General features: G+C 49.4%; 1 protein-coding gene across 3 annotated transcripts in view; it reads right to left on the bottom strand.

The window, feature by feature from the left end:
• Positions 1-20,243, bottom strand: part of SMOX (spermine oxidase) — a 58,616-nt gene extending 38,373 nt beyond the window's left edge. For 2 of the 3 annotated variants that reach the window (XM_061351983.1, XM_061351985.1), the window contains exon 1: positions 16,138-16,294. The gene's annotated coding sequence lies outside the window, so the exon portion shown is untranslated. Of the gene's footprint in view, positions 1-16,137; positions 16,295-20,150 lie in introns of those variants that run through there. The other variant, XM_061351984.1, reaches the window with a different exon arrangement.
• Positions 20,244-25,159: the final 4,916 nt, after the last annotated feature.

Raw genomic sequence — 25,159 nt, 5'->3', positions numbered from 1 at the left:
TGAGGTTGCTAAGAACAGCGTGGAGTGCCACAGGATGCACACTACTGATGGACTATCACTTCTGCAAGGTGCCTTTCACTCCTCCTCAATGCAAAACCATCTCTTCTCTGTGACAATCAAGCCATTTTACTGAAACAAAGGGATGTTCACTTTGCACTGCTCCTCTTCAGGAAACTGTCTCCAACAGCTTCACAGGATGGAGATAAAACATTGCTCGGAAAGAGAAAAATTAAATAGCACAGGCTGAAAAGGGGGAAAAAAAGAGAGAGATTTTATATCTAAGAGATTCTTCACAGAGCAGGCAAACCTGCCACGTGGTAAACAGCAGAAAGGAGGAACTGGGACCGTGGTGATTTATCTGCTCTTCCACAGCCTTCCCATGTGACTGGCAGTAAAAGAATGACAACTCTATCCATAAGTCGCTAAAAATAGAGCACAATTGTGATGTGCTGCACGAAATGAGCTCCCATCTAAACACATCATTCTTTATCCTTTCAGTACTTCAGCTTCACCATATGTAGAGCAGCATTTGCACCTACCTGTGCCAGAAAAACAGACTGATTAATGCCCTCAGCTGAAAAGGAATCAGTGTGAAGTATTAGATACCCACCAGGACTGAGCTATGGGGAAGAAAGAAGAGATAAGGAAGTAAACCTGAACTCACTGCTTGCATCCATCCTATGCATGCTGAAATCCATAGAGCAAGAAAAATGTCACTTCTAAATATAGCAGACACCTCAGTTATTGTATGATGCTTCAAAAGCAACAGAGATAAAGTGAAGTTTATAGGACAACCATTTAAACATAAAAGAGAGCAAAGACTCACTGAGCAAAGTCTTTTCTGAATTCCCTTCCTGTTTGGACAGATTGATCCACTTCTTTTTCCCCTGCAAGCACAAGGGTCTGTCCTGCACTGAATGGAAAGGCTTTTTTTTTCTGGGATAACTTCCAGGTTAAAGAGAAAGGACTTACACTTGAATGAAGGATAGGCTGTGTATTTGGACAATGTGTTGTGAAAACTTGGGAAGGAAGCAAAGCCTCCTCCAGTGAAAAAGGGACTCAATTAACATTCTCCAACCAGGCTTCCTAGCGAAAGGACAGGACTTGCTGGGGGACATGTGATGTGAAACTTGTTCTCCTCCTCACAATGGCCCTTTCTGAAACACAGGCCACCGGGTTTTGACAGACACAAGGGTCTTTGCACAGCTTTCCAATGGGCTGCTTGCCACAGTCAATGCCTTGACTCCAGACAGAAGATGTCAAGTGTAAGGCCTAGGACTTGGGCTCAGGCAACTTAAAACAGTGCTTAAAGACCCTAATGGAGGCCTGGAGTGACACATTCACCCTGTGAACACAGTGGATCCATGCTCAGCCACAACCTCAAGATGAATCCTCCCCAAGAGCCAAGAAGCATCACAGATCTCTCCACCTTATCTTAAGCCCCATCTGGTCTGGGGCTTAAAACACATTGTAAAAAGACACTAATGCTCAACCAAGCAGTGTTCGTGAGCTTGATCTGCAGCAGGCAGTGACAAGACCACCACAAAGGTGGTCTTGGTTTTGAAAAGCAATCTCAAGTGCATGTCTAGCTATCACCCACATGGGAGGAGGAAAACAACCTCCACCATTATCTCTTTCCAGTTAAAGGGAAAAAAAGGCCACTGGAAATTTAATGTGTCCTTTTATTTCTGACTTCCCTTATCAACTGCATATGACAGAGCATTCTCCACCCTTTAATACAGGTCCATGTCTAGCCCAACTCAAAGCTGATGATGGATTGACTATGGGAGGTTACTTCAATACACAGCAGATTGGGATGGAAGATAAAAGTATTATCAATTGCTATTATATATATATATACACACACATATTGCTACAGCAAGCACAAAACCATCACCTCATTTAACACCTTGAGGACACCATCTGTAACAGAGCACTCTCTGCATGCCTCAAACTGAAATGTGACCAAGGCACACAGCAACAAACAGGAACACTTACCTGGAGCTACCCACCACCAGTGCCTCAGCTAGGAGGACAGGCTTGCTTTTTAGTGAAAACAAGGACACGGACCCTTTCCAGAGCCTGTCCCAGTGATTTAGATGCTGAATGTGAACTACCCTTTGAAAAAAACAGGATTTTCCCTGCTGGCCTTGCTCTTAGTTCAGGTACTAACTCAGGTGTGGGTAGACTATAGAATCAAACTGGTTTGATAGCTTCCCTGGGCACCCTGTGCCAGCACCTCAGCATCCTCACAGGGAAGACCTTCTGCCTAAGAGCTCATCTCAGTCTCCCCTTTGGCAGGTTAAAGCCATTCCCCTTGGCCTGGCCCTACAGGCCTTTGTAATAACCCATAAAAACTCTTCTGCATGCAACAGGTATTCACTAGTTCATCTAAAATAAATTGGTGGCTTGGAAGTTTGTCTACACTGAAATGGACCAAACCAGCTCCCCTGCAGTCTTTTCTCATCATCCAATATAAAAGTGATTTAAGGGGTTTTGTTATTTAATCAGATTTTCCATGGGAAAGTCAGCATGCTTTAAATTCACACCCCACTTTACATTGGAATCAGTTCCTCCCATGGACTCTTAACCCTTGCTGGCCTCAAAATCACAGATATCAAGACAGAAAGCATCAGAGAATCCTCTAAACTTCCCATATAAATGAGCTGCTCAGTGACAAACACACTTAATAGAGTTTACATTTACTTAAGACACTTAAAGATTAAGAGGTCTACTACTGTCTTTGCTTACTACTACAGCCAGATGTTGGACAGCATGACAAGCTGAAGATGCTTTTTAGATGAGGTAAGCAGGCTCTAAGTGAAAGACCCAAGAGGCCAAATGTTGGGCTCAACTTGAGCCTTGTGCCAAACCCCTCCATCAATCCCAAGGGACCCCACACAACATTCACATAGGGTATGTTTCATGTAGACACCCATTACCTTGAGCTAAAGATCCCCTTGGCAGAGGCAGCTTTTGTACCCAGCAGTGTCCCTTGCTGATACCTTCTCCTGAGAATATAATGGGTGTAGACAACTCATAAACTGTGGATTTGAACACATGGCTGTCAATAAATAAGGTGGCTGCTGAGAAAACCCATCTGCAAGAGTCTGACTTGGTCTTCATGAGGTCTTTGGAAAGAGTCAGTCCCCTCCAAATGTTTTAAGATGGGTAAATGGAGTAACTGCATCTTCCCAGGACAGAAAGAGGAGGGTATTTCAATAGTCATAGAATGGTTTGGGTGGGAAAGGACCTGAAGATCACTCAGTTCCAAACAGCTTCTTCTTTCCATGTACAGAACTGGTCACACCAAGCCCTGTGCAAGCTTTGTGATCCTGTCCGCTGGGCATCCTCACTCTACTGGAAACAAGCTTTGGGATTAGGAACCTACTGCAAAATCCAGGTGTAACACACACAGGATGTCCCTGTCTGCAGTATCGTAGAATGGCTTGGGTTGGAAGGGAGCGTAAAGCTCCTCCAGCTCCAATCCCTGCCATGGGCAGGGACACCTTTCACTAGAGCAGCTTGCTCCAAGCTCCATCCAACCTGGCCTTGAAGACTGCCAGAGATGGAACATTCACCACTTCTCTGAACAACCTGTTCTAGTGCCTCAGCACCCTCACAGGGAAGAACTGCCTTATATCTAACCTGAATTTCCCCTGTTTAAATTTAAACCCATCACCCCTTTTCCTATCACTATAGCCCCATGCTAGATTTAAAACCAGGGATAAAGTTATCCTGCATGTTCTATTAAAAGACACCTCTGGAAGATTTACCCACTAGAAAAAAACTACTTGTAAAAGTGGAATTGCCTGGCTAACATGGGCAAAGCCTGAAAGTGCTGCAGATCCCTGCTCTGGGACTCAGGATTAGTGTAAATGCTGCAGACATAGACCCTTTGTCTCAGAAAGTTCCTGAAGTGATGAGGACACGGCACCGTATTTACACCGCTGCACATCATCTGTGTCCATTTGTCACCAAGCACATCTTCCCCTCCCTGCTCCAAAGCAGATTAAGCTTAATCTACTTATGTAGTTGTGAAGCGTACTGCCTATTATCCACTTAGACAGCTAACAAGATCTGAGTAACAGCACGTAGGCACCGATAACCGCTGCCTGATACCTGGTACAGATTAGACACGTTCTTTGTCTTCCAGCCCTTGCAGGAGAAGGGGTTGGGATTCGTTCAAAGGCTGTTCTGAAGGCTGGATCCAGGTAATTGATTAATATTGTTTGGGACCCATAAACACATCACGTTTGTTTCCTCTTGATCTCCTGGTGCTGTCCTATCGCAACTGTCCCGTTATGAAACTCCTGATAGACCTGGTGTGCATTGAAACCCTCAGTGGGGACAGGGGCAGCTCCCACCACCTTTCAAACCCCTTCTAGCTCCCAGATCCTATGGAACAATAAAGGATGCATGTATCAGCAGGAAATGGAACATATGCCTGCCCAGAAGTGATAAAGCTATTCAGAAATGCAATCTTTATTAGCTCTGACACTGTTCCATATCACATTTCCATAAGATCCAGCTAAGAAAACAAACTAGATGTAATCAGCATCAAGTGGCTGCTTGACAACATAGTTCCTGGAACATATTATCAAGGGTTTCTTATCTAACTGGGAGAGCACTGAAAGCGGGTGCAGCCAGGCAGAAGAGCTGTGCAATATTTCCATTGCCAGTATGGATGACAGACTGGAATGTATGGCCAGGAATCCATCAGATGATTCAGCTGGGAGGATCTGCAGTGCTATGGTGTTCAGGTTTACATTTCCAAATGAACTTGATACACTGATCCAACATCAACAAGAGGGAATAGTTAAGAAAGAGAAGTCACAGGTACAAGTGCAAAAATGGGGAGCAATTTCCTATAGGGACTCCAAAAAAAGCTCTGCTATTTTAGAGGGTCAAGGTATAATTGTGAGGTTCAATATCCCACAGCTGCATAAAGGCAAACTCAGCCTGCAGGGATGAGTTGAACACTGAGGCTTTAGCATCTGTTTTAAGCACACATTGCTTAAAAACAAGCTAATGGCCATCAGTGTGGCTGGAAAGAGCAAGAGTCCATGGGTTTATCAATACACTGGGCTATACAGAGGACAAGAGCCAAGAGCCTGGGGAAGCGGCTCCTCTTCTTAGCACCAAGGAGGTTGTACTTGGAGCACCATCCAGTTTAGCTGCACTCCCAAGAACACACTGACAACTGGACAGTTTAGTAGAGCACTGCTAAGGTGGTCTGGTCATTGGAATACATGATGGAAAAGAAGAGAATGAGGGAATGGGGTTTGTGTAACTTGGAGAAGTAGAGGTTAGTGGAGGATTTAATCCCTGTTTTCAACTACCTAACTGGGGCATTACAGAGAAGATAGAGCCAGACACTTCTTCAGTGAATAGGAAGAGAAGGACAGAAGCACTAGGCTTAATTCACGGCAAGGGAAATGCTTACCATAGAATGGTTTGCATGAGAAGGGAGCATAAAGGTCACCCAGCTCCAACCCCTGCCACAGGCAGGGACCCCTTCCACTGGAGCAGCTTGCTCCAAGCCCCTGTGTCCAACCTGGCCTTGAGCACTGCCTTGAGGGATGGGGCAGCCACAGCTTCTCTGGGCACCCTGTGCCAGTGCCTCAGCACCCTCACAGGGAAGAGCTTCTTGCTTACATCTAACCTCAATCTCCCCTCTTTCAGCTTAAAATCACACAAGGGGATAACATTCCTCACGGTGAGAACATAAGCATGTTTAAGCATGGCATAAACCTGCCACACAGCCTGGAAAAGGTCTGAAACATGATCAGAAGCATTCATAAGAAACCTGCCTTTGATTCTGGCCCTGCTTAGAGCAGGAGGTCAAACAAGAGCTCCAGATATCCCATGCAAACCATATTACTCTTCAGTTCTAAGACACTGTTATCTAGAAAACCTGAGGAAGGGATTCTGCCCAGTAACCTACAGCACTCTATACCTGTTCAGTGATAACAAGTACTTTAGACTCAAAAGCTGCCAATAAAATACTTTCCACATGACTAGAGATCCCTGTAGCTGTAATTAAGGGAGAAAAAAATGCAAGCAACACTAAAGCTTTCACTGCTGTTTGAAATAAGAGAAACTGGAGATTCACATCACACAAGTTTTCATACCAAAGCTCTGCAAGGCAACTGAGAGGGATTCAAAGGAGATACATGCTGATAGTTCAAACACAATCCAGACTGCTCCTCCCTACCTGCTCTTCCCACCACAGTAAACACGAGTCCATGCCAAGAGGTGTTTCAAACCTGTCCAGACCAGCCTTCATTTTGGTGCTAGCTTCTCCAGTTGTCACAGGACAAAGGCTCTCTGTATGCAGACGTGCCTATCACACGCACTTCCCACTCTCTCCCACAGAAGGGGTGTAAGAGGTGTTAATAGATCTGCAGGAAATGCCTGTAATAACACAAACAAGTGGGGTTTTTCTTCCCCAAGATAAAGTGATGTACTTCAATACAGTTCAAATTAAACTTTCCCCAAATATCCTGTAAAATGACCCCTCTAAAACCTGCCAACACAGAAAACAGGGTACAAGAAGGTCAGTGAATGCAAACTGGTGCTTTGTGCAACATGGACACCTATTCACCTGGAAGCCGCAGTTCCCAAATTCACTGCACCCACAAGACCAGCAGCAGTCACATCAGTCCCCATCACTGCACAGCCATTTGGGATAATCTTCCTGAAATTACAACAATCAAACAACAATCACCTTCAAGCAAACGGCCAAATGCTCTTCTAATGCTGGGTGGGTTGTCACTCAGTTTATTTTAGCACGTAATGTTTCTAATGCTTACCTTCTGCATTTTCTATCCTGTTTTATGTTTAAATGCAACCTCTCCTCTCAGAATCAGCTTCACCAGCTTCAGGAACGCAGGAATAACTGTATCCTTCACAGAAACAAGTAGCAGTATGTACAATCAGACGCACAGAGCATACCCAGTGCAGGGAGGCAGAAGGTCACTTGTGAACCACAGCTGGAAGGTCAGCTCAGGAAAGCACAACTGCCCAAGCAGGTCCTGGGGAAAGCCTTGGGGAGAGCAGCTCGCAAAGACCTTCACCTTGTTCTGTTCTGGAACAGCCTGGGAAGATCCATAACACATCCCTGTGGGAAAGGGCTCCTGAAGAGCACGTGCCTTGTTTTTATGGAGGATAAAGAGACAGAGACTTAATGAAACCTGCCAGGACAAACACACTGTGTTGGTGTCAGGAAGAGAAGAAGTGTATCCATCGTACCTCAAAGTCAGTCATACAGTTGTGTCTGTGAGCTCAGTAGAGGAAGGTACCAGATGGAGCACTGCAGGCAAGTCTGGGGCTCTGCAGCTCAAGAGAGCCCTGAGGAGAAGGACTTGGGGTGTTGGGTGAGGACAAGCTCCCCATGACCCAACATTAGTGTGTGCTTGAGCCCAGAACCCCCCTGTGCTGAGTGCACCCCCAGAGCGTGAGCAGCAGCTCAGGGAGGGGATCCTGCCCCTCTGCTGTGCTCTGGGGAGACCCCCCCTGCAGCCCTGATCCAGCTCTGGGGCAGCAGCACAAGAGGGACGTGGAGCTGTTGGAGCGAGGCCAGAGGAGGCCATGGAGATGCTGTGAAGGCTGGAGCAGCTCTGCTCTGGAGCCAGGCTGAGAGAGCTGGGCTGGGGCAGCCTGGAGAAGAGAAGGCTCCTGAAGGGGAGACCTTAGAGCAGCTCCAGTGCCTAAAGGGGCTGCAGGAAAGCTGGAGAGGGGCTTGGGACAAGGGCCTGGAGGGGCAGGCCAAGGGGAATGGCTTGAACCTGCCCAAGGGGAGACTGAGCTGAGCTCTTAGGCAGAAGCTCTTCCCTGTGAGGGTGCTGGGGCGCTGGCACAGGGTGCCCAGAGAAGCTGTGGCTGCCCCATCCCTGGCAGTGTTCAAGGCCAGGTTGGACACAGGGGCTTGGAGCAAGCTGCTCCAGTGGAAGGGGTCCCTGCCTGTGGCAGGGGCTGGAGCTGGGTGAGCTTTAAGGTCCCTTCCAACACAAACTACTCTAGGATTCTATCACGGACAGGGCCCAAGCATTCCCTAATTCTGCTGCAGAGCACTGAACCACACTCTCTGTACAGTAACAAAAGGACAAGGGGTCAGCAATTTTCAAGTGCAGCACAAGAAATGGAAGTCAGAAACTAGGAAAATCCTGGTAATGTTAAGAACAATAAAGGACTTCACAGGCTCACCCACGGAGGTGGGGATAGTCCATCATTGGAGGCTTTTAACAGCTGTGTTGGGCAAATACCTGCTGGGAAAGGTCAGATAGAGCTGACCCAGTCTTGGGGCAGGAGGTCACATTAGACAGTTTATGAAGGACCCTTCTGGCCTTGCTTGTAACAGGAACATGACACAGAACATCTCAGGAGCAGCTCCAGAGAACAGAAGCTTCCCGAGTACTTCTGTAACCTGCCAGAGCAATGCTGTAAGATCCATCCACACAGAGATGGCACAACCAACCAGCCTGGCAAAACAGGAGCTCCCCAGCACAGCTTCCCACTGGGACAGTCCCTCTCACGTCCCACAGCACAGGGATGGCTGTGAACAGGAGCCCACCTGCACTTTCACTCCCATTTTACCTCCTTCACATCTCACCCTGCAGCCTCTCTCTCTTTAGTTCCCTTCAGGCCTTTCTTCTGTTCCTGCCTGGAACATTTTCATGTGTAAGATCCTCAGAAGTGGATCCCTTTCATGTCCTGGGGAAGCCCTGAGCAAAACGCCTGTGCTTCTCTAAGAACAAAGCTTGCAGATCCAGACTCCCACCTCCCCTCCAGCTCTGCCTGTCCCGCTGCTCCACCGGGAGCTAAACTCCTCATGCACAAAAGCCAAGTTAGCATCGACCAAGGCCTGCAGCCTCTCCAAGCGCTTCCGACCACCTTGCCCAGGTGCTGAGAGCAAAGCTGACTTTATGCAGTGCTCTCTTTAAAACCTGGGAGCCCTTCCTAACAATCCCTATCCCCCAGGGGGCCAGCCACACTCCGGAATCCCACACCAAGGGGATCAGGGAATAGAAAGGGTAATGACCCAGTGCTTAACTCTGAAGGCCAGGGTCACATTCAGCCCTTTGTCAAGCTCTCTTTCAAGTCCAGACAGAGGCACCAGATACTATTGTATAGCTGGAGCAACGGTGTGACTATAAAGGGGACATTTCATTTAGCTACTACACATTTAGTTTACTACGGTACTGGAAGCTGTGTGCTTCTGTAAGCACCAAGGGTACACAGTGTTCTACAAGTTCAGACCATCCAAGCAGCAGAGTGTAAACTGCAAGCCCCAAATACTAACCTTTATCTCTGGGTTGACACTTGACCTATCAGCTTCAGCAGCAAAGGGGTGTTAGGAGCTTCTGCTTCTTTGTGTGCCCCCCCACAGTTCCTCCTGGCTCATCCTTGTGAATCTCCTTGCTCTCAGTCACGTCTGTCCATGGAATGCATTGATTCTATGGAAGCACACAGCGAGCAAGGTGACAGAAGTGGTGCAAGGCAGAAACACCCACTTGTGTGTGTATGTCTGTGTGGCTTTTTAAGTACACATCCAGAGGCATAGTTTTGTAATCCCAGGAAACTTAGATCCAAGATCACACTGTCCTTAAGAAGGGCAGCCCCGGCTGTGTGTGGAGTGCTGACAGCAGCAGCCACGGGACCAGGCAGGGCTTGGATCCAACTGAAAAATAACCCTATGAAAGCAAGTAATAATGTGCTGCAAGAGCGTGGGCTGCGTGATCAAGATCGCTCACTCACACTCACACCACAGCATACATGAGAATAGGACAAACCTTCTCACCAGAAGCCTAAGCCACCCGTAAAGCTGTGCCCCAGCACGGGTGAGGAGTTACGCAAGAGAGGAAACAGCAGGCAGAGATAGGATGGAATAGGGAAAATATCTCACCGTTTCACTGCTGAAGCCAATGTATTGCAAAGAGATGCTCCTTCCAGCTCCCCAGGCTTTCCAAAAGGATATAGGACTTTGAGGAGTTCAACCAAAGGCTTACCAGACAGGCTAATGGTGCACATCTGCCTGGCAGTAACAGAATCCCAGCCTGGTTTGGGTTGGAAGGGAGCTTAAAGCTTCTCCAGCTCCAACCCCTGCAATGGGCAGGGACCCCTTCCACTGGAGCAGCTTGCTCCAAGCCCCTGTGTCCAACCTGGCCTTGAACACTGCCAGGGATGGGGCAGCCACAGCTTCTCTGGGCACCCTGTGCCAGCGCCTCAGCACCCTCACAGGGAAGAGCTTCTGCCTAAGAGCTCAGCTCAGTCTCCCCTGGGGCAGGTTCAAGCCATTCCCCTTGGCCTGTCCCTACAGGGCCTTGTCCCAAGCCCCTCTCCAGCTTTCCTGCAGCCCCTTTAGGCACTGGAGCTGCTCTAAGGTCTCCCCTTAAGGACCTTTCCCTTCTCCAGGTTGAACCAGCCCGGCTCTGTCCCTGTCAGTGCTCTGGGATCACAACTGTGACCAATTCCAAAACAGAAAATCCCGTCGGAAGAAGACTGCAGATCAAAGCAGGAGGTTACACCTACATCCTGGAACACGCATGCCCATGGGACGGAAGACCTTTCAATTCAGTTTCAGACTAAATGCATGTCTGTCCAACAGAAACTTGGGGTTAATGTGCTCCAAATCTGTGCAATCTCTCTGGGAGAAAAACCATTCCCCACCTGCCAATCAATCAATTGAATAGCGGTCTTATGAAGGCAAAGAAACTCCATTCTATGCAATTCCCAGTTTAGGGACAGGCCAGGACTACCTGCTTAGCTTGCCGCAAGGTATTTTCTGGATCCATTAACTCAAGGTAGCTCAGGTAGGTACTTCAGAGCAGAAATGATCCAAATCAACGTGTTTTTCTTCCCCTCTCTCCTCAGTGTGCAAACACCACCATATCCTGTCCAATACTTCAGTCATTCCAAGCATGCCACAACCTACGCTGTGAAATGCCACCCAGCTAAACCTAGAGGAGGCACTACAGAAGAGGCTGGCTTTATGCAGAGGAATGAATGATGAAGAAATGAATAACTCTCCATTCTTCAGGAGTTACCCACCTCCATTTAGTTCTCTGCTTCATCAGCCAGGAAACCAAATACTGTCTTATGCTTTAAAAGGTAGTTCCTGCCTTTGAACTCAGGAGGCACAACCCCAGATTTTAGTGACATTTTTAAGCCATTATAAAGACTTTTCAGCCCTTTAAACAGAAAGAAATGCAAGTGCCCAAACCCAAAGGTTCCCCCTAAGCTTTATTGTCTTTATTTATGTCAGTTCAGGTCTCTCATAGCTGAGAATCTGCCTCTCTTACTGCGACCTCTATGCTGTCACTGGTCTGCTATGGGGCCTCCAGCTCTCTCCCTCCATCCTCCTACATCAGGAGTGAGATAAATGTGGTCTCAGAGGACGATGTGGAAAAGAGCTATGAAGAGGAATATGTGTCACCCAACGCCCTGTGTAAATCACTACTCGAGGGCTGCAAATCTGTTCCCCTCAGGCCCTGGGAGCTCCAGCCACCACAGTTTGGAGCTATTTGAGAGCACTAACAATAGCTGTCTTGTTTTACTGAGACTTAAAGCATGGCCTCTTAGCAGAGAACTACCCTGAAATAGCTCAGGGATCAAACTCCAGTGTGAGCAGCAGGGAGGGGCTTTCTGACCCCTCCTGCACTACATTCCTGCTGATGAGCTTAACTCACGGCCTTGAGAGCAGCCCAGGAGTTCCCTCAGTGCCAAATCCATCCTGGCAGCCTCCTGTTCCTGGGCCCAGGATGCCACAGAAGAGAAACTCCAGTGGCCACAAGGACAAAACACATAAATTGCACTTAAAAGCAAGGACACGGTTAAAACTCACTAAAGCAACACCACGTTTTAGAAATCTACTGCACTTGAAGATCTCCAGCGGGAAAGGTCAGTAATGTATTCCAGTGCCCAAAGGGGCTACAAGAAACCTGGAGAGGGGCTTGGGACAAGGGCCTGTAGGGACAGGCCAAGGGGAATGGCTTGAACCTGCCCGAGGGGAGACTGAGCTGAGCTCTTAGGCAGAAGCTCTTCCCTGTGAGGGTGCTGAGGCGCTGGCACAGGGTGCCCAGAGAAGCTGTGGCTGCCCCATCCCTGGCAGTGCTCAAGGCCAGGTTGGACACAGGGGCTTGGAGCAAGCTGCTCCAGTGGAAGGGGTCCGTGCCCGTGGCAGGGGTTGGAGCTGGAGGAGCTTTAAGGTCCCTTCCAACCCAACCCACTGTGGGATTCTAGGATATACAGTGCATCTCCCAAAGCAGAGTCTGTGCCATGCTGCTGTCAGGCTCAGCCTGTGAACAGGTTGTTATAAAAGCCCTGAAGAAACCACTGCCACACCAACCAATGAGATCCTAGTTGTATGTGTCAAGCTTAACCTCAGGAGGCTTTATTACAGGCTCTAAGAGGTACAGGGAGGAGCTGAACCCCACAAGCTCCCCAAAACATGTTCAGAGCTGTACACAGACACCAACACAGGACCTCAAACTTGGGTTCTTACAAAGCCACTCTCCAGAGCATCACATGGAACCACTGCACCACAGCAACACGCTCTTCAGGTGCCACAACGCACCTGAACTGGAGTCTATGCAGGTGCCACAACGCACTCTAACTGGAATCACCACAATGATTTTATTTTCCAAGTAGTTCATATTCCCACCCATACTATTTCTGGAATTTTTTCTTACAATAAAAAGAAACCACGGAAACATTAGATTTAAAAAACAAGCAAAGATTTGGAACCAATTTCCATGGCGACTACTCTAAACTCAAGCAGCATTACTATGCATACATGTGCCCTCTACACAGAGCATGCTACACTTGGACACATCAAAGACAACACATTAAAAGCCAGTGAGAATGGAGCACACCATCAAGGTAGCTGAAAGTGTTCCATGTTCCTTCAACAGGAACGCCACAAGGGTGGTAACATGGTCTGGAAACATGTTAAACATGCAGTTGTTAAATACTCACTTCTTAGGAGTCCGTAACGCAAAGGATCAGTTGAATTTATTAGTATTTTATATGGTTATGCTGCTATTCCCTCACCACAGACCTGGCAGCACACTTGGTGTGCAAGAGGATCTGAGCCCCAGCTTCCACCAGCTAGGATACAGCACCTGGCTCACCACTGTAGTGGGATACTACCCCTCTCCCCCATCACTGCTGTGCTATAGATTAGTTTTTCCAGCCAAGCAGAGCAGGAGAGATCCTTAAGCCAGAGGTTTAGCCTCTGCCTTGAGAAGAGTTCAAATCCACTCTTCACCCACTTCACTTCCAAGGAGCAACCTTTATACTTCTTTATCATTTACCAACCTAACACAATGCTTTAGCTCACCAACAGAGCTAAAAAGAATCAGTTATTTAGTTTCCATAGACTTGACTTTATTAACTCCTGGAGAGGACTAATGTCGGCCACTGGGAAAGGGTATTTCTACATTTTTCCATTTTCTGGTCTGTTAATTATGGTTCCTGAGAGAAGGAGACAGCAGTTTGCTTTGTGAAATACATCAGGCTGTATTTTACTGTTTGTCAAAGGCACAGAGAAAATAGCTTCTTTTTTATATAACCCAGTCATACAAAGTAAGTAAATCCACATACTTCAGAAGCCAGCATGGCTGTTCTCCTCAGACCCTCATTTAGGCCAGCAGGAAATTAGTTGGGAGAATCTCAGATTTCATTAAAGGGCTTATTTTTCTGTGGGATGACAGTCACAGAAAACACGAAGCAATGGAACTAGGGTTGAGGCAGCTACACTTTGAGAGTCACAGACTGGTTTGGGTTGGAAGGGACCTTAAAGCCCATCCAGCTCCAACCCCTGCCACAGGCAGGGACCCCTTCCACTGGAGCAGCTTGCTCCAAGCCCCTGTGTCCAACCTGGCCTTGAACACTGCCAGCTATGGGGCAGCCACAGCTTCTCTAGGCACCCTGTGCCAGCGCCTCAGCACCCTCACAGGGAAGAGCTTCTGCCTAAGAGCTCAGCTCAGTCTCCCTTCAGGCAGGGTAGAAACCCCTTCTGTAGCAGGAACACACTGTCTGCAGGAACACCCCTCCAAGGTTCTGAGGACGAGCAGGAGACCGCTACCTTTTGAGGATGGAGGATTGTGAAAGACCCAACTGACACTGCTTGCCTGAGGTGGAGACCTGTAAAAGAGCACCATCACACCTTTTAGACCAAAATGTCCCGTAGGGAGCCCCTAAAGCATTAAGCTCCTATTTGTGAGGAATGTTAGTGATTTGACAGAGCTTTCCCAACTCCATCGTAACCCATCCATCCCCACAAACTCAGTTGCGATTCCCCCACCCCAGGAAAAGGCTGTGTTTCAAAGACACTTTGAGCACATTTTGGTGTGAGACACACAACAGAGCCTTCAAAGGAAGGCCTGAGAGGGCAACGCATTGAGTGCCTTCAGCAACAGCAGGGATGAGCAGAAGGGATCCCAGGACACGAGTGCTGCGCTTGTGGTGTCCCAATCCACTCCACTGTTCCAAATAAGGGTGGCACAACGCAGTACAGCTGCTCCAAAGGACTGAGAAGGATAAGCAGCAACAGTGCCATCAGCCAGAATGTTCAGGACTCAAACACCCAGACCTCTGTGCCTATCTCCACACACAGTTTGGCCACTATACCAGCTAGATGCTCCTCTAAACCTAGTTACTCAGTTAAACATTGCAGCAGCAGCAGCACAACGATTTGGATGCAGGAACTGAGTCAGACCCAAGAGTGTTGGTGTTTTGCCAGCTCAGTAGCCATCCTAATCAGTTTCCCAGTCCAGCTACCCACTCCATGACCAGGGTACAAGGGAAAGGCAGAACTGGGTGGTTTAGAGGCAAAGCCAGCTGAAACTACAGACCTTGCTGCTCACTGCAATGCACCGTACATCTGTTCCACAGCAGTGCCATAAAAGATTAGTAAGTGCTAGGAAAGGGAAAAGGGGCTCGGAGAGCAAAATGTTATCACTAAGTCAATAAAACAACAGTTGTTCCAGGCTGAAAACACAGAGCATTCTTGCACAACACGCAGAAAACACTGCTAGGCTGATTCCTCATCCTCCGCTAAACCTGTCTGGTAACTGGGCACAGGACCGTGCTGTAGAGGCTAAAGGAAAAGTGGATCAACAGGGTGAGCTGAGGACAGAGCTCCGAGCTCCATTGTGCAGGCTCGCAGCGTAGAGTCGCATCAGCTTATACATATGGTTTCACTTTCATGTAAAGCTCGTGTTTACATCTAATGTGCAGGGCAATTACAGCTGGTCCCAGCCGTGGACTGGAGACAGCACGCCTATACACCCCGCAAAGGGTATTTAGGGGCGGTCAGAGAGTAAGGAAATCAGCTGTATTCCTATGGCTGAGGAGACTGGAAAGCTTCATTTTGAGGTCAGGTTTGGTAACCGGCAATTGCCCCTTGTGCGTTTTGCTACCCCAGGTCCAATCCCTCACCCAGTGCGGGGGTTTTAAAGGCAGTTCTGGAGGAGTCAATGGATGCGCCTGGAAGCACGGGATGGGGCCGAGCTGCCAAAGCCCCCGGGACTGTAACAGCGTGGTATAAACAAGCAGCACCAACACCCGAACCACCCGCGAGGCTTCCCGGCTCCGCAATTCCCATCCCGCCTCCCGGGCCAGGTTAGGGGCACTTTTCCCTACTTGAACCTTTCTTCACGGCACCGCCTGCAAACGCTGAGGCGATACCCTGATAGAAACACCTGGGAGACGGGAAAGCACAACCCGCAGCAGCCGGACACATCGCCCTGCACCGAGGTGCTGGTCCTTCCCCCCCCCCCCCCATGGCTAGCCCCATCCTCCCGCTGTCCACCTGAGCTCGCCATGGGCTCTCGGAGCCGAGCAACGCGGTTCAGCGCGGTCCTGAGGTGATGGATGAACCCGGGGGCATGGGATGGGGCACAAACACCCCCCATGGCGCCCGCCCGCTGCTCCCCGCAGCGCAGGAGCCCTCCTCGGCCGTACCCTGGGGGGAGCCGAGGTGGCCGCCGGCCTCTCCATGCCGACGGGGGGCCGGGGCGCGGCAGGTGCCGCCGAGGAGAACCGGGGAGGAGCCCTCGCTGTGCCCGGCGATGGAGGGGAGAACCCCGGCAGCGGGGCCGCCGCGTTCCCCCGTCCCCTCCCGCCTCGTACCTCTCTCTGCGGTGGCCGGAGGGGACGGGGTCTGGCCGCCCGCCCGGCTCGCCTCAGCGCCTCGCTGCCCTCCCTCCCTGCGCGGCTCCCGGCGCGGCTGCGGCGGCTGCTGGCACTGCGGGGACAGAACCAGCGCCGGCCTGTTTTCCAGCCGCCTCCCCTTCGGCCCGCCCCGGCTCCGCCTCAAGGATCCCCGCCTCCTCCTCCTGCTCCTCCTCCTCCTCCTCCTGCGGCCGCTTCGGGCCTGCGGGGTGGCGGAGAGCCTGCCCCCGGCGGTGCTGGGGCCTGACCGGGCAAGGGGTGGCTACGGCGGGCCCCGAAGCGGCGGAGGCCCCGGGGGGTGAAGCCTCGTCCGCTCCTTTAGGGCAGGCGTGGAAGGGGAGGGCATTGGGGATGTCAGGGTTAGCCCGCAGTGCCCCTCGGACATGATAAATATAAATAAACACTGATAAGTACATTAAATACTAGTAGATAGTAATAAATTCGATTAAATACAAATAAATACTGGCTAAATGCTAAGAAATTGATTAAATACTGATAAGTTACCAATATAATAATACCAATTTTTATATTACCAATGGTACTAAATACTATTATATACCAATGGTACTAATAAATACCAATAAATATTGATAATACTAAGAAATACCAATATATTAAATGCTAATAAAGACCGATAACTGAACACTAAGGAATAAATACTGATATATTACATTGAATACTAATAAATACTGAGAAAGAAAGTGGAGAGGGGCTTGGGACAAGGGCCTGTAGGGCCAGGCCAAGGGGAATGGCTTGAACCTGCCCGAGGGGAGACTGAGCTGAGCTCTTAGGCAGAAGCTCTTCCCTGTGAGGGTGCTGAGGCGCTGGCACAGGGTGCCCAGAGAAGCTGTGGCTGCCCCATCCCTGGCAGTGTTCAAGGCCAGGTTGGACACAGGGGCTTGGAGCAAGCTGCTCTAGTGGAAGGGGTCCCTGCCCGTGGCAGGGGTTGGAGCTGGAGGGGATTTAAGGTCCCTTCCAACCCAAACCAGGCTGTGTTCCTATGAAATACGTCTGGGTTCCGAGCCTCTGGCAATGACGACCTCTCCCAAAGGCAGGGAAAAGCAAAACCAGAACTCGTTACAAGTTGGGAGCCAGCGTTCAGAGCCCTAAAGCAGAGGGAACAGGTTCTCCTGCTTCTCAGTTTGATGCCTTTCCCACAGCTGCAGGGTAAAAGTCTTGTCCAAGCAGCAGCCCCATGAGCAGTGTGTTTTCTGAACTGTATACTGTTTCCAAACCAAGGTTTGCGACAAGGAGGGAGCAACATAAAACACACAGGATGAGGACCCACTCCAAACCACTGGGACGTGTCCCCCAGCCTTCCCAGTCAACACCAGCTGGAATTGCTTTTGCATGTCTGGAGAAACGACTGTGCCTGTCATCGGAATAACTGGTGCCTGCACGTTGCCTTCAAGCGCTTTCAGGTTACACAACCCACGCTCAGCTGCATGCCCGAGGTTCTCACCTGCACTGCTGGGGTGAGGCTGCTGAGCCAGCCAAAACATCTGGAGACAAGAGTGAGACCAAGGTGTGTGTGTGGGGGGGTGTTGGTTTTCCCCGCGTCAAGCACATGCTAAATGATAACTGTGCAGACTTTTCCATTTCAGATATACCGTGTCTGCAGGCTGCTTTCTTCCAGACCTGGCTGCCCTTTCCTGCTGGATTCAATACCTGCAAAGCACCTCTGCAAAGCACTGCAAAGTATGCAGATGATGAAGCCATGGTAGGATTCATGTAGTAGTCCAGCTCTGGAGGCAACAGCACAAGAGGGACGTGGAGCTGTTGGAGCGAGGCCAGAGGAGGCCATGGAGATGCTGCGAGGGCTGGAGCAGCTCTGCTCTGGAGCCAGGCTGAGAGAGCTGGGCTGGGGCAGCCTGGAGAAGAGAAGGCTCCTGAAGGGGAGACCTTAGAGCAGCTCCAGTGCCTAAAGGGGCTGCAGGAAAGCTGGAGAGGGGCTTGGGACAAGGGCCTGTAGGGACAGGCCAAGGGGAATGGCTTGAACCTGCCCGAGGGGAGACTGAGCTGAGCTCTTAGGCAGAAGCTCTTCCCTGTGAGGGTGCTGAGGCGCTGGCACAGGGTGCCCAGAGAAGCTGTGGCTGCCCCATCCCTGGCAGTGTTCAAGGCCAGGTTGGACACAGGGGCTTGGAGCAAGCTGCTCCAGTGGAAGGGGTCCCTGCCCGTGGCAGGGGTTGGAGCTGGAGGAGCTTTAAGATCCCTTCCAACACAAACCACTATGTTTGAAACATGGTTCCCAATCCTGCACGTCATAAGGATGGCTGTTCCCATCCAGCATACTGCAGGACCCAGCCAGCAATGCTGGGCAAAGCTGGGCATGGTGAAGTGCCAACAGGGAAGAAGCAGAAACTGTGCCCTGTCACACATGCCCCACGGTCTTAGCTCAGGGTCTCCACCAAGCCTACAGATGGAATCAGAGCTTTGCAAATTAAAGGACTTCAGGGAAAAGAGCCATATCCCTTGTAAACCAGCTGTATCTGGAAAGACAGGAGTTGGCATTGAGGTTGGTTATGTTGGCTGGGATGAGCAACCTTTCCCACTGGACCAGACAGAGTCTGGGATGCTGAGGAAATAGGTTCAGTTTGATGGTGCAACTTGGAAGTACCTATCTGGAGGGGATGGATGGGAATCTGGGATTTCCTGCCTGTATTCCTCAGCATCTCACAGAGCAATACCTGCCCCTGGGGCTGCCTCTAATCGAGGCCATGTCTGTCCGTAGCCAAAGAGGAGCCACGGTGAATTACAGACTGGTGCTCCCTGTTCCCACAGTGAAGCTGACCCGTGAGAGATGCTAGTCATCCAGCAGCTGGGAAAGCTGGAGAGCCAATTCCTACTGAATGGCACTTCTATTTCCTCCGTAGCAAATAAACAACAGTGCTCCAGGACTGCACTGACTCCCTGCTCGCTTGGCTGCAGTTTGAAGGGTTTGAACTAAATCTAGAAAGCTCTGAGTAACTGGGGTCCCCTGGGCTCTACCCTCTTTCTGCAGTTTAAATTTGGCAACAGAGCCCAGCCAGCCCAAAGGCATCCTTGCAAGGCGTTTGGAGGCTGCAGAGAAATGCAATTACCTGTGGGAGAATAAAGCTGAAATATATCACAAGCACATGTTTAATGCAGTGTTCAGTGCATTAAGAAGGAGGAAATGACAGTAAGGCTGATGTGGGTGCTGTACTTGGAGAGTAGTTGCAAGGAAATGCAATTAAATCCTAAAATGAGCACTTTTTGTGCCTCTGACGCTTGTTTTGTTGGCTTGTGGTCCGTGAAGAGCTGGCCTTCACGGTGAATAGAGCATCCTTCTGGGAAGAAGCCATGAATGACAGGTTTATGAATGAAATACAAAGTGAATGATAAAAGTCAGAGAGCATAACCTAAAAGCTGGGGGGAAAGATGTCCTTGTGCAGCCCACCTGAGAAGATTGCCACGAGCTGCAAGGCAGAGATGAAACCAGCATGAAGAGAAAGGGTATCATTGCTTGGAGGATCTCTTTCTGAAGGGGCTGTTGTGTTTATTGCACTACAGCAAGATCTCCCAGGGCCAGACAGAAATAGCTCACACACATTCAAGTGGGGAAGGGAGGCTAGTAAACAAGTCAGGAGAGCTCATGGTGGGCACAAGGAGGGCAGAAGGGTACAGTCACACTGTATGAAGCTGGACTTATGCATTGGGGGGCTTGACAAAGGGATCTATTGGATGGATTGATCCTTCTTTCTGCCAAGCAAAATAATGATTTAAAGCCGTAAAGTGACTGTCCTCTAGATTCCTAATGACCAACATAATGCCCCATTCCTAGGAGTGTCACACACAGCCTAACATGAAGGGGTTTTTATAGGAAAATAAGGATCCAGCTGCCTGGAAAAGAGAGCAGGAATGGGAATGAAAACCAGGCAGTGTGCAGTGCCCCTCCATGCTCCAAAACACCCCATTCCTGACATCCAGTACCAAAAGGCTTTGCCTCTTACCGTTCTCATGCAGCGGTTTTCATCCTCAGAGTTAAAAACACTGGTAAAAGAGCAGTGATCCACGTGAAGTCAGCAGTCCTTCAGTGCAGAGCCATCTGATACAAGCTGCAGGGTGAGCTGTGCTTTACAGACTGCCCGCTCCTGCTCAGGTTCGGAGCTGGCGTGAACAGCGTGTCTGCAGCCAAAAGGCCTCTTTGAATGTCAGCAGGCTGGCACACGCTCAGAGCTTTGGGGGAGCTGCTCACACACTGGTATCTAGCAGAACCCATGTCAAGGTAAAATTGAAATCAAAAGCAAACACAAGCTATGAAGCTTAGTAGAAGGGTTTTCATTGAATCACAGAATGGTTTGTGTTGGAAGGGAGCTTACAGCTCATCCAGCTCCAACCCCTGCCACAGACAGGGACACCTTCCACTGGAGCAGCTTGCTTTAAGCCCCTGTGTCCAACCTGGCCTTGAGCACTGCCAGGGATGGGGCAGCCACAGCTTCTCTGGGCACCCTGTGCCAGCGCCTCAGCACCCTCATAATGAAGACTTTTTTGCCTAATATTTAACCTAAATCTCCCCTCTTTCACCTTACAATCATTCCCCTTGTCCTATCACTACAGGCCCTTATCAAATGTCCCTCTCCAGGTTTCTTGTAGCCCCTTTAGGCACTGAAGCTGCTCTAAGGTCTCCCCTGATTTTCTAACCCAGGAATCACTATCATAAGGGCATCCGAGTGCTGATTTTGGCTCGTGCTCTGGGCTGGGTGACACACAACACCAGAGCCACTCGTGTTACCCCGAGCAGTACACTAAGTACAGTTTGGGAATACCAGTGTCAAGTCATTCCATTCCAACAGCTCCAAACGGCCCAGCTGACTTTTCCATCCTCCACACTGTTTGTTTACTAGAGAGTGACTAATTCGTTTTACCTACAAGGCAGAAAAGCAAACGTACGACGAGGGCTCAGCTATAATGCTGTGTCACCAGCCCATCCCTGCATCATATGGAATCTCCATGATTTACTCGCCCACTTGAGAAGCCCTCCATCAGTCAAACAAAACCATACATTCCCAGGAGGAAAAGCGAAACCACAACCGGTGCAGGAGGGAGAAAACTGACATAAACCTAGAACAAAGATAGAACTGCAAGTCCTATCTGAAGCAAAACTACTGATAGTAAACACAGTGAGAAAGGGCAAAGATCAAACAGGATCACTTCTTGTAAGTGTTTTCCCCCTTTTCCTCCCAATCCCATGACCATAAGGCAACAAAAGGTTTCACCAAAGGGAAACTGAAAGCCCAGCAGCCTCCCTTTGAACGTGTACTCAGGCTACAGGTGGTTTCAAAAGGCACTTCAAGGAGTCTGCCCTTTGACTAAAAGGCCTTGTGACCTCCCATGCATGCCAGTGGCGCTGCAGTAACTCATAGGAATGAGTAATAACGATATTTGCGATTCAATCATCATTTGTTAAGCTGCCTGACAGGGAGATCTATCATAAATATTACCCTGTCACGATAACCAATGGAGATACAGAGCCCGCATCCAGCTCACCTTTCTGGTCAGAAATGAAACAAGCCCAGGTGAAATTCCCCTCATGGGTTGTTTCTTCCTTATTCCTTTCTAGGAAGGTGATTTCCAGAATGATGCAGCTCAATGTCCCAAGATAATAGCTTCTAATAGCTTATATTTAATAGCTTCTAATGTCCTGAGAGCTACAGGCTTTAACACTTCCCCATGTGGATTCCTGGAAGGATGCAGCTGCTGCGAGAAGTATCCAATCTCAGCAATGGAAAAACTGAAGCTCCCTGTGGAAGATCCATTGCACTCCTCAATAAATTGTTGCAGGGAGCATGCACACGGAGTGCCTGAGACGTGTCGCTATTCCTAGCTTGTATCTGTCAAGCTTCAAGTCCCAAATACTTGTTCTTGCCTTCTTATTCTTCTTAAAGAATATTTATTCTTTACCTTGTTCTTGCCTTCTCTCAGCTAAATTTAAACATCCATGATTCCATTTCTGCAAGCTCACATAGCTGAGGTACCCCTTTGGTTCCATTCGGATTAGGAGTATTGGATTAGGACGGGCAGGGAGCAGGTTCAAAGATAGCACTGTCTCATACACAGACACACATCTGTGTGCTGGCAGGGATTGTCCTGTCCTGCAGCTGGGATATCTCCCAGTGCCTCCTTGTACACAGCATCTGGGTGGTTTGGGAAGGAGCTTGGATAACTGTAGTGCCTTACATGGGCTGTGCGAATGCTGCAAGACTCTGGGATATATGGTGCAACAGCATGAGTGGGTACAGCCAAAGCTGCTGTCTGTCCGTACTGGAGGACAGAAAGTGCACAGGAGGGAATTCCTTCCTGGACCTTCATCCCTGCCATCGTCAGGTGGGCAAGGCTATGAGTGCATGGATCCTGCTTTGGCTTTTCATGCTTTTATTGCCCTCTTTTCCCTTGCAGTGTCTCTCAAAAACCCTGGAGAAGGTCCTCTTCAGGAGAGAACAGGAGGGGCGGCAGTACCTGGCCACAGCACAAAGCAGAAGCCTTGGGAAAAGGGTTAAAAAAGAAAGAGGAAGAGAAATTGGGCTGGCAAAGAACTGCAGAACTGTGCTGGGAACTGTGTGAGAACACAGGCCTGCTGCCTCCGCAAGTGGAAGAACAAGACTCCTCTCTCAGCTCCCAGTTATTTTCTGCTCAGGGACTCCATGAGATAGACGTGGTTCCTTTGTGTTTGGTAACCTTCTATGGATCTTGTTTTCATGAGCTTGTCCACTCTACCTGTGTAAATACTGATGACCCCAATACCCTGCAGCAGGGAGTTCCACCAAGGAATCATATCAATGACATCCTTTGATTTAATTGGAGCTTCTTACCTTCATTTGATGCCCACATGTTCTTATATTGGAAGAACTGATATGTCTGCAAGCAGCCTTCCAGTATCTGAAGGGGGCTACAAGGATGCTGGAGAGAGACTCTTCAACAGGGATTGTAGCAATAGGACAAGGGGTGATGGGTTCAAACTGAAACAGGGGAAGTTCAGATTGGAGATAAGGAGAAGCTCTTCCCTGTGAGGGTGCTGAGGCGCTGGCACAGGGTGCCCAGAGAAGCTGTGGCTGCCCCATCCCTGGCAGTGCTCAAGGCCAGGTTGGACACAGGGGCTTGGAGCAAGCTGCTCCAGTGGAAGGGGTCCCTGCCCGTGGCAGGGGTTGGAGCTGGGTGAGCTTTAAGCTCCCTTCAACCCAAACCATTCTATGATTCTATGATAAGTTATCTCCAGGAGAGACAGACCTAGCTCACCAAATGTACCTTCTTACAAAAGCAGTTACAGACCTTTCCTCCACTTTGCCACCATTTCAGCATAGGTTGCATGAAACCACAATCACTTCAACTATTCTGAGCACAAAGACTCCAGGAAATGAAAAATTGCCAGGTGCAAAGGACCAGGGTTGAATGTGGAAATCTGGGAGGAGGCTTGCCGATGACAGAGCCGCAGCTCCTGCCTTATCTCCCTGCAGGCGGCAGAGGAAAGAACAAGCAACAGCAACCACAATGAGAACAGTGGCAAAATCCAAGCTAGTCCTACGAGTCTTGTTTGAATCCCTAGCACTGGCCAGGGGACAGCAGTAATTCCAGCTGATAGATCTCTCTTCCAGCCAATGTCTTGCTCATTTGGAATTTCCCCCATTAAAGGCCAAGGGTTGATACCTGCAAAGGCCAGGGAATGGCTCCAAGAGCATCCAGTCTCAGCAGCCCTGACTGCCTTCGCTCTGGTCACTGATACCCACAGATGGCTGATCCCAGTCTGCAGCCATTCTCACTGACCAAAACAGCCCCGTTGTTCTCTATGCTCCGCTCTCTGTCAGTGCCTGTCTCTAGCTCCTAGTGATGCTGAGTTCATGAGCCATCCAGTACAGAGGCTGCCTTTGTGTTGTGCACGTGTACAGTGCCATGGGCTATGAGCCATCCTGGTACTGCATCTCCTAAAAATAGCTCACCCCACAGATAACCTGCATCCTCTAAAAGTCACAGGTCTTGAAGGTAAGCCCTTATATGAAACAAAATGAGAAGCAAACACACTCCGTGGGTGAAGGCAAAAGCACTGAAGGAATAGAGTATAATAAAGAATACAGGCTCGGCACACTCACAGGCAGCAGAGGAAACCAGTGCCAAGGGGCCCAGGGAGCAAGTATTATGTATAACCTGCACACAGACATAATGTGACAACTGCTGAGCCATGGGGTTTGGTTTTTACAGGCAGCCTCCGTGTTCTGTGCATGCAGATCCAGCACCGCTAGCAAAAGTAACCCAAAAGAATAGGATCCAAAAGGATCCATCTGAATAGCCTGAAAAAGCACTCAAATTCAGCCCTTTCTTTACATATTTTGGCTACAAAACATAGCCAGAGAGCATTTTATCCTTTCACAACATGCAGCATACCCATTTAATCTTTCACATTTCACTTTAATAACAGGGGAGTCGAGCGAGCTCGACTGATGGGCTGGTTCCCAGGGAAACATGAGCAACTTATTTCTCTTAAATAGCAGGCACAAATGTTTCCTGCGCTAAAGCCTGCAGCCTACTGTGACATTCAGATCTCTAGGATATAATCCCTAAAGGACAGAATGCCTGGATCTGAGGTGGGGATAGAGAAAGGCAGCAGCACACGATGCCTGGTGATGGGCAGTAGCACCCAAATTACTCCTGTGGAAGCAGATCCTTTGTCTTAATTCCCAAAGGAAAAGCAAAACAAATGGAAGGAGGGAATTGGGAATAGAAAGACATCAAAACGTTAATCAAAGAGGGGGTTGGCTGCTTGGTGTTGCTGGGACACACTAAGAGCATATAAGCAGCCACACTGCTCGAGCCCATGGAAGCAGCTTTGGTGGGTGTATATAAGGGTGGGAAGGGACCTGGAGAAGAAAATGAAAGGCAAAGCTGAGCATCCCCATAAGGTGCTCTCTGATAGCGTTCAGGGCACCTCAAAACCTGAGGTTACCTACACAGAGACCTGCGGAGATCGGGC

This window comes from Neopsephotus bourkii, unplaced genomic scaffold, assembly GCF_033783945.1.
Source record: "Neopsephotus bourkii isolate Nb327-2 ecotype Australia unplaced genomic scaffold, CSIRO-AGI_Nbou_v1 NB_616, whole genome shotgun sequence".
NCBI lineage: Eukaryota > Metazoa > Chordata > Aves > Psittaciformes > Psittacidae > Neopsephotus > Neopsephotus bourkii.
This window is presented reverse-complemented; position numbering and strand designations above follow the sequence as displayed.